The sequence below is a fragment of the Haliotis cracherodii genome, unplaced genomic scaffold, assembly GCF_022045235.1.
Source record: "Haliotis cracherodii isolate W230 unplaced genomic scaffold, xgHalCrac1.p SCAF_14, whole genome shotgun sequence".
NCBI classification, from domain to species: Eukaryota; Metazoa; Mollusca; class Gastropoda; order Lepetellida; family Haliotidae; genus Haliotis; species Haliotis cracherodii.
Genome location: NW_027266269.1, coordinates 37521841 through 37530224, shown reverse-complemented (window position 1 = coordinate 37530224; position 8384 = coordinate 37521841). Strand labels below are relative to the sequence as shown.

The window sequence follows — 8384 nt, the reverse complement described above, 5'->3', positions numbered from 1 at the left end:
TCATGCAATAAATACTTACTTTATTATGCAAATTGTATGATTGGCGGGTGTTCCAGGTAGCGCAGGACATTCTTTTCGCGAACGCCCGGCGTCATCACTGATTTCCAGTGGTAGATTTATATAATCATCACAGTTATTTTGAATTCAAAGATAAGACAACAATGATGATAGCTGATTCAGAAATACCATTCAGTAAGACACAACTACATTTGCCAAACCTTCTAGCAGCATAACTCGGTTGCGAGTAGCCGAGGGGAGACCAAGCTATCCACGGTGAAAGTTATGAAATACTGCTGCAATTACCTGTTAGCAACACCAATAAAAATGAACCTGAAATATACTACAAAGTAGTGGGGCAACATGTTAAAAATCTGCCCAATTGCTCCAAGGGAGACCCTCTCATTTGATACTCGAAGTTCAAGGCCTGTGGTTAAAGGTTTGTTAGCACCATAACCGTGCAGGTGATAAGCGCTCAAGTCCTGGAACACATCGGACTTTCCACCCGCATCAAGCTAAAATAAATGACTGTTCATGAGTAAATGAATCAAAATACATTTTCGACGTGGATATTTATTATTCTTTAAGCGTATTATCAACTGTATCGTTGGTGACGATATTTATCTTTATAGTGTCATTTAGGAAGGATTTCCATGAACTTATCAGAACCGATATCTGAATGCCTTTATGCAACTGTATATATTAGTGGAATATGACTAGTGTATCCTAACAAAGGAAAGAATCACTTGATATCTTTGTAAATACTTCATCAAAAGTTGCAGGAAACGTCACACCTGTTGTGGCCTTGTTAACATTGTAATGACATTATTCGTTACACAATACCACTTCCGTTATCATGAAACTGTCGTCAATGCCATCCATGTATAATTATGACATTATGTTTATATAAATACCACTTCAAATAGCTGGATCACTACATTTGAAGAAGTTGTGCTCTCATAACCAGTCAAGGTATGTAAATGTTTTTATTTAAACCGGGGCGGTCGGGTATCCTAGTGGTTAAAGCGTTCGCTCGTCACACCGAAGATCCGGGTTCGATTCCCGACATGGGTACAATGTGTGAAGCCCATTTCTGGTGTCCCCCGCCGTGATATTGCTGGAATATTGCTAAAAGCAGCGTAAAACCATATTCTATCACTCCCTTACTTTACTTCAACCACTTGTCATACGTGGGACTTGTTTGACTGCGCACCCTGATCACGTGACTTGTTACCCACATCAATCTCTGAACTGTTTGTACCAGTCTTTATTATCTACAGTCTGCCTTCATACAGCTGTTGTGAGTGTGAGTGAGTTATTATCTAACGTCACATGGGCAATATTTCAGCCATATCGTGACGAGAAGTTACATTTATGATACATATATGTAGACTAAATAAAAAGCTGTCAACGATGGGCAGTAGAATAACTAGAATATCACAGACTTGATTTAAAACTAGTTGAGAATATTAAAAAAGCAGTAAGCATTAATGAACACCACAATATAAAAATGGGCTAGAAATCATCAGCCACTGAAAGGAGAACACCATACTGGGGACCATGGGGACTTACAGTACCTTAGCTTCCTGCACGGACCCTGGCAGTATTTATATCATCCCTTCAGTCACTGGCGACAGTGTACCAGTTAAGCCTTAGATTAAAATAACGAATATAAACTACGTTAAAAAGCCTGGTATGCAGAAAAATACCTCGAATGATATGGGACTTACATACGCTCTTAGAGGGATAATAATTTTACGCTACTATAGCCACTAACAATCTAAGTTATTAAATTGCACTATCAATTTTTAAAACAATACAGTTAGTACATCAGAATTTATGAACAAGTTCTATTTCTTTTAAAAAAACATAATATTAAACGAGAATTAACATCATTAAAAAGTTTTAACATTGAAATATTTATCCCTTGTGATGGAAAAATCAATACAGTCAAGCAGGACATGCTTGACCATGATTCTTTCATACAGCTGTAATATTGCGTTTCACAAAAAAAACAAAAACAAATCGAGACACGGCCTGGTTCCGGGGGAAAAGAAACCAATGAACACTCAAACCAATGTGCGATCAGATTGCCATTCAAACGGCAATATATCTGGCTCAATTTGTCCTATATAATCTGATTTGTGCAGTCGCCAGCTCCACACATTAGTAAAATATCAAGCTATGCAAGTGTAAAGTTCAAGGATTAAGGCTCATTTGATTTCCTTAAGCTATAAACATCTTCATTTCTTCCGGTGGCTCTCCCTGGCAACGACTTTGACGTTGGATGAAAATGGCGGTAGGCATCGTTTCCGGTGCAGATCTTGAAAACCGTACATACTTCTTCACAAGACCTGGCACATAAATAAACTGGGCGGCAAAAGAAAGTATAGGTCGAGTTCCATGATCGATAAAAAAATAACAAGAAGAGGTTTTGTTGTGAATTATAATATAATCTAGGAAGGGGTAACAACTGATTGATCAACCACAGTTTGAATGATATTGTACAATCACAGGTAATGTAAGCTCAAGGTAAACAATTGTGGGTAATCATAATCATGATTTCCACAAATACCGCCCCACACCATGGCACCTCCCCCGTCGAATGGATGGTCCTCTCGAATACACGCCGGAGCCAAACGTTCCCCTCTGCGTCGATAAACTCGTTCTCTGCCGTCATTTCGAAACATGTTAAATCGAATTTGATCAGTAAAGAGCACTCGACGCCCATTTCTCCCTTGCCAGCGTCGAACCTGCCTCGCCCATCGCAGTCTCAGGCGTCGATGTTGAGCAGTCAGTACCGTACCTCGGAAAGGACGATACGCTCGGATTCAATCAGCACGAAGTCGTCGTAGTACTGTACGTTGGCTAATGTCCAAAAAGCTCTTGATGCCGTCGCCGTCGCCATTAGGAATATGTTTCGCAGGTGAATGAGCCGTATCTGACCGTCTTCCAGTGGTGTTGTCACTCGGGGTCGTCCGGTTCTAGGCCTGTCCTGTGTCCTCCCTATCTAGCTGTACCGTTAAATCAGCCTGGCTACTGTTAATGGTGTACAACCAAACCTTCTGGCAATTTGGACCAGTGTTGCCCCAATTTTGGCCATACCGATGGCTCTCTCTCTGCTCCTGTGACAGTCGTGGCATTTCGTTTGTGTGCTTTCATCACGTCTGGTTATACCCAGCAGACGAACGCATTTATACAGCTAACATGCACGTGCAGTTTATCCCATAGGCGGGAAACCTGTTTCATCATTTTTTGTCACCGCACGAGCGCCGTCAAAGGTGGCGCGTTCGGGTGAGGTGTTTTTTGGTACCTGTTCCTGGGCAGTCATATTCCCCAAACCCACTTTCCACTAGTTATCGCTGTTTTTAGGAAAATGACAAACTGCCAACCTATACTTTCTTTTGCCACTTATTTAGGTCTGTGCGGAGTAGCCTTTTCATACTTTGGCATTTTGCATGGCAACGACTTTGAAATAGACTTAAAATGGCGGTAGTCCTCGTTTCCGGAGCAGATCTTGAAAACCAAACAATCTTTCTTCAAACTTGGCACACAAATAGGTCTAGTGGAAAACTGGTGCCTATTGATACTTTGAAATTAAAAAGAAATTGTGATCCTGGCAACGACTTTGACTTAGACTGAAAATGGCGGTTGTCCTCGTTTCCTGGGCAGATTGTGAAACCTTACGATTTTCTTCACCAAACTTGGCACATAACTTGTTGTAAAGATTGTACGTTTGTTGGAGTGTTTCGTGTTTTGTGTTTCTCAGAAACACACGTCAATGATTACAGTGAAAGAGACCTGCAAGGATATCAAGTCTATCCAGGAGACACTACACATGGTATTGCTGTGTATGTTTCAACAAGTTTCAAGAACAGTGTCCAGCTATGTGATGTAATGTCATCTCGCAGTATTGAATACATTTTCTTCCTTGTTGAATGCTTGTGTGCATGTTCCTCCAAAAGTGTCATGGACACGGTTGTCGCATTCACTTACTGTTGTCATGAAGAAACTTCAGGATCTCTCCAAGCTGCATGAATGTGAACATATCCTAGTTTCTGGGGATTTCAACTGTGATCTGAGTGAAAAAATGAAACTTGAATATTTCTTTAATGTGAGGAAAATGACTCAACTCATTCACTCTCCAACTCACTGTCTTGGAGCTACACTGGACTTGTTGTTTACTGATCATGTCAGTGCTGAAGCATTCCAGACTCCAGTCTACTACTACATAAGATGATTGGTGCTGTACTCCTCAGTACACGTCATGGTGAACCCTGCTCTCAACAGTCTCTAAGTAAAGAAAGCACTCTCTTGCTTCTCTGATTATTGTTTAAGTAATAACACACAACTCATTACAAATACACCTACGTTTTCTATCATAAACTGCAGATGGCAAAACAGCACAAGTAATAACTTTTTTAGTGCTGCAATTAGGCAATTTACAGAAGGTCCTGTGAACACAGTTCACAGGAGCTAAAGCATTGCAGAAACCCGGACATGTCATAATGGCGTGGGATATGAGTATTTCATGCTTGTTATGTATAATTTGAAAAGGAGCATTGGCAGCATTGGCAGCATTGAGCAACTGAACAACCCACACTTCTCTATTTTCTCGAAACACCAGAACAAAATGATAACAATGCACATTTACTTGACAAATCGCCAAATAGTTTTTACCTCCTTTTTGTCAGTCTACATTCTAGAATTCTGAAGGCATTTTAAACCTCATGGCGCCCCACTCTCTAGTAATGCATGTATCATGGAAATGCATGTATCGTGGAAATGCATGTATCGTGGAAATGCATGTATGGTGGAAATGCATGTATCGTGGTAATGCATGTATCAAACAAACATCATAACAACATGCCGGTACGACCTTGAACTTCGTATATGAAAAGTAGCCTCCCTTGGAGCAAGTGGACAGTGGTTAGAAATGGCCCAATGACTGTGTCGTGTATGTATAGTTTTATGTTTGGTGTTGCTAAGTGGTAATTGTAGCAATTATTCATATTTTCAAATCATCAACTGGATTGTGTTTCTTAACTTCAGTAAAATGTTCGCCATCCTGGTCGTTCTCGTCCTCATCAGCGCCACGGATGTTATGGCGCAGCGTGGTCCTCCTGGTGGTCTCTACGACGGCGGGGAACATCTTCATGGCTCTGACGATGGAAGAGTTATCAAACGGTCGATTGAGTCAAAGGTAATGATTTGTGTTGTTTTCCTTATTTTCGAAGCAAAAGTACCCATAAAGTCAGTAATGACTTTTGACTGATAAGTTCTTATATTCTTTAAATATTAAGCTTCTGTACAGATGCCTATGTCTTTATCAAGCAAGCAGCTTAGTGAGTGTATCTAATTCAGGCACATTAAAGTAAGGGATACCAAACTAGCAAGGAATTGAGGAAATAGTAAAGGAATGTTAATGCTTAATCAAACTTAATTGAAACATGTTTAATCACCATTACATTACACAAGTAAATGTACGGCGGTTTACCAAAGGTATTCGTTTCTCTTGCTGGGCGGCCGGAGTACCAGCAGTTAAAGCGTGCATTGCGTCCACGTGGGGGAACGTGGTCCAATGTTACAAAATCATGTCACAAAATGAAGCTTGAATATTGCTAACAGTTGTGGAAGATCTAGGGTGCCCACATTGGTTCATCGCGTGTAGATACATGGCATCTATTATCTAGCTTATTTGATTGAGACGCAATCTTGTCATCAGTTCTCTAAAACATACAATTCTATGTTGTGAAAGGATGAACCAGTTTTTCTGTGAATTACAAAACCTACGGAAATATTATTTCTGTCCTGGTTTTCCTTGAAAGATTATTTGAAAATCACAGCCCACACCCATGAATGCCAAGTGGTAGGCCCTTAATGAATCACAATATACTTAATATGTCCTGATCACGATATATGGAGTACATATGCAAATGAGTCACTCTCAATTTTGCTAATTTCAAATCACCCATTATGTTATGGCTCTTCTACAGTTAATTCGGATATTCTTCTATTCAGAAATGTGTGTAGTACCGCAGGTATTAGCAGTGTTTCATTGAATGTTCCAACATGATGTGTCAAAGGAGAAATTTGTTTCATTATAGTTTCTTGTGTTTCAGCTGACATTAAAGGACGCGATTAGACCACCGATGGGAAGGCTCGCTTAACTATCTCTGACAGCCAGCCAGTCACATTTTATGTTCAACATTGAAATGCGCAATTAAATAAATTGAAACCGTCTTTCCTCTTCTTTTTTTAAAATCTGACCGCAGGAGAAACCCACCGACGGGAAGGCTCCATTAACTTTCTCTGCAATCAGGGACTGAGAACTAGTCACATGTTCAAAATTAAATAGCACAATGAAGTTCATTGAAACAGTCTTAACTCCTGTTTTGTTTAATGTTTAAATCAAAGATATTCCAGCCATGGGAGGTGAAAAGGGGTAAACGTCGCGTTCAAGATTTTTGCACTTATATAGCGACGTGCATGCATGTCTGTGTATGTGAGTGCGTGTGTGTGCGGCTGCTTGCATAAGTGAATGAATAACCCTCAGCATACTGACTACTACCAAGGAGCCTCCCAATCCTTATTTTAACCCCTTAACGCCGAGCGCCAATCAGGGTAACATCAAGTACGATCTTTTAACGTCTTTTGGTATGATGCGGCCGGGGATGGAGCGGACACTCTACCACTGTACTGAAGACAGTCTTCCGGGCACACGAAGATGGCTGGATTTGGACCACACAAACCAGTGATTGATATGTTGAGCATCGTTCCTTGTCATCTGGGTACTGTGGCAGCTGGAAACAGTCGCCAAATTTCTGCTCTGAAGGTGTATGTGTGTGGATTCTTGTCAAAATACACCGGCAATAACCACAATTGTTAATATGCATTTGCCGGGCGCTACCTAGACAGTAAATGAAATGTATCCAACAAATACGATTACATTTTACTGGTTTTACATTTAACCCCATACAGTCCAACATTCACAGAACCACACACATGATGGCACACACGGACCTACATCCTCGATGGTGGACACATCATACGACTTGCAAAATGTTTCCAACAAGACAACACAGTCTCCTGATATCATGACGAAACAATTAGCTGCCTGCCCAGATGCTTACGGAAGCACCATTGCAACACAAGTCTACAGGAACATCATGGCGTGAAAGACCAACACAGGCCAGAATGTTTCCAACAAGACAAGACAGTCTCCATATATCATGACGAAACATGGGACCATGGGGACTTACAGTGGCTTTGCTTCCTGCATAGGCTCCGGCAGGATTTATATCATCCCTTCAGTCACTGGCGATAGTTTATCAGTTAAGCCTAGGATTAAAATGACAAAAATGCTACGTTTTAAAAGTCTGGTATGCATAAAAATATTTCGAATGATTCGGGACTTACATACCCTCTTAGGGGGACAATAATTTTACGCTACTTCAACCCTCCGCGAGCGTACAACCACTAACAATCTAAGTTATTAATTAGCACTACCAATTTATAAAAATAATACACTTAGTACATCAAAATTTATGGACATGTTCGATTTTTAAAAAAAAGCATAATATTAAATGAGAATTAACATTATTACAAAGGTCCTTAACTGTTTGGACACTGAAATATTTATCCCTTGTGATGGAAAATCAACACAGTCAAGCAAGACATGTTTGACCGAGATTCATTCATCACAAGGGATACAAAACGGAGGATTATCACCTTTTAATAAATATCCATTTATGTATCTGTGTATTATGTGACATTGTCGCATAATGACCTCCTCAAATTTGCACTCACAGCCCAAGTAGGTGTAACCGATATTTGGTTTAATGATAACCACATGGCTTGGTAACCATGAAAAGATGATGTCATATTGGCCAGTAGCAAGATCATTAAATAATTCAAGAATATGGATTAAAAGTGGATGTTTAAATGACATATTTTTAATTGCCTGAAGGCATGAAAGTGAATCTGAAAAAATAATGAACTGTTTATATTCAGATTGGTTGTTGATATATTTCAGAGCAGTAAAAATGGTGTTTGCTTCTGCTGTAAATATGGAACTGTTATTTGGTAATCGTGAAGATATTGTTCTGGATCAAATGACAGTGGCACTAGCAACTGCGCCACCATCCTTGGATCCATCTGTAAATATAGATTTATAAGTGTCATAAGTGGGTCTTAACTGAAAGTATTCTTGTTGGTAAAGTAACTGGTTAGTATCTGATTTCTTTAGTGTTGTTAATGTAAGGTCTACCTCTGGCTTTACCATTTGCCAAGGAGGAGAAGAAAAAAGTTGAGTAGGAGCTATATCTTGAAGTTTAATATTAGAATACGATATGCCAGATTTTATTCTGAATTCCGAGGGGTGAGTG

General features: G+C 39.9%; 1 long non-coding RNA gene across 1 annotated transcript; it reads left to right on the top strand.

The window, feature by feature from the left end:
- Positions 1–924: 924 nt before the first annotated feature.
- On the top strand, positions 925–6234 carry LOC139460807 (uncharacterized). Its single transcript, XR_011652839.1, has 3 exons — positions 925–969; positions 5050–5200; positions 6120–6234. It is a non-coding gene; the product is annotated as an uncharacterized lncRNA (long non-coding RNA).
- The last annotated feature ends 2150 nt before the right edge of the window (positions 6235–8384 follow it).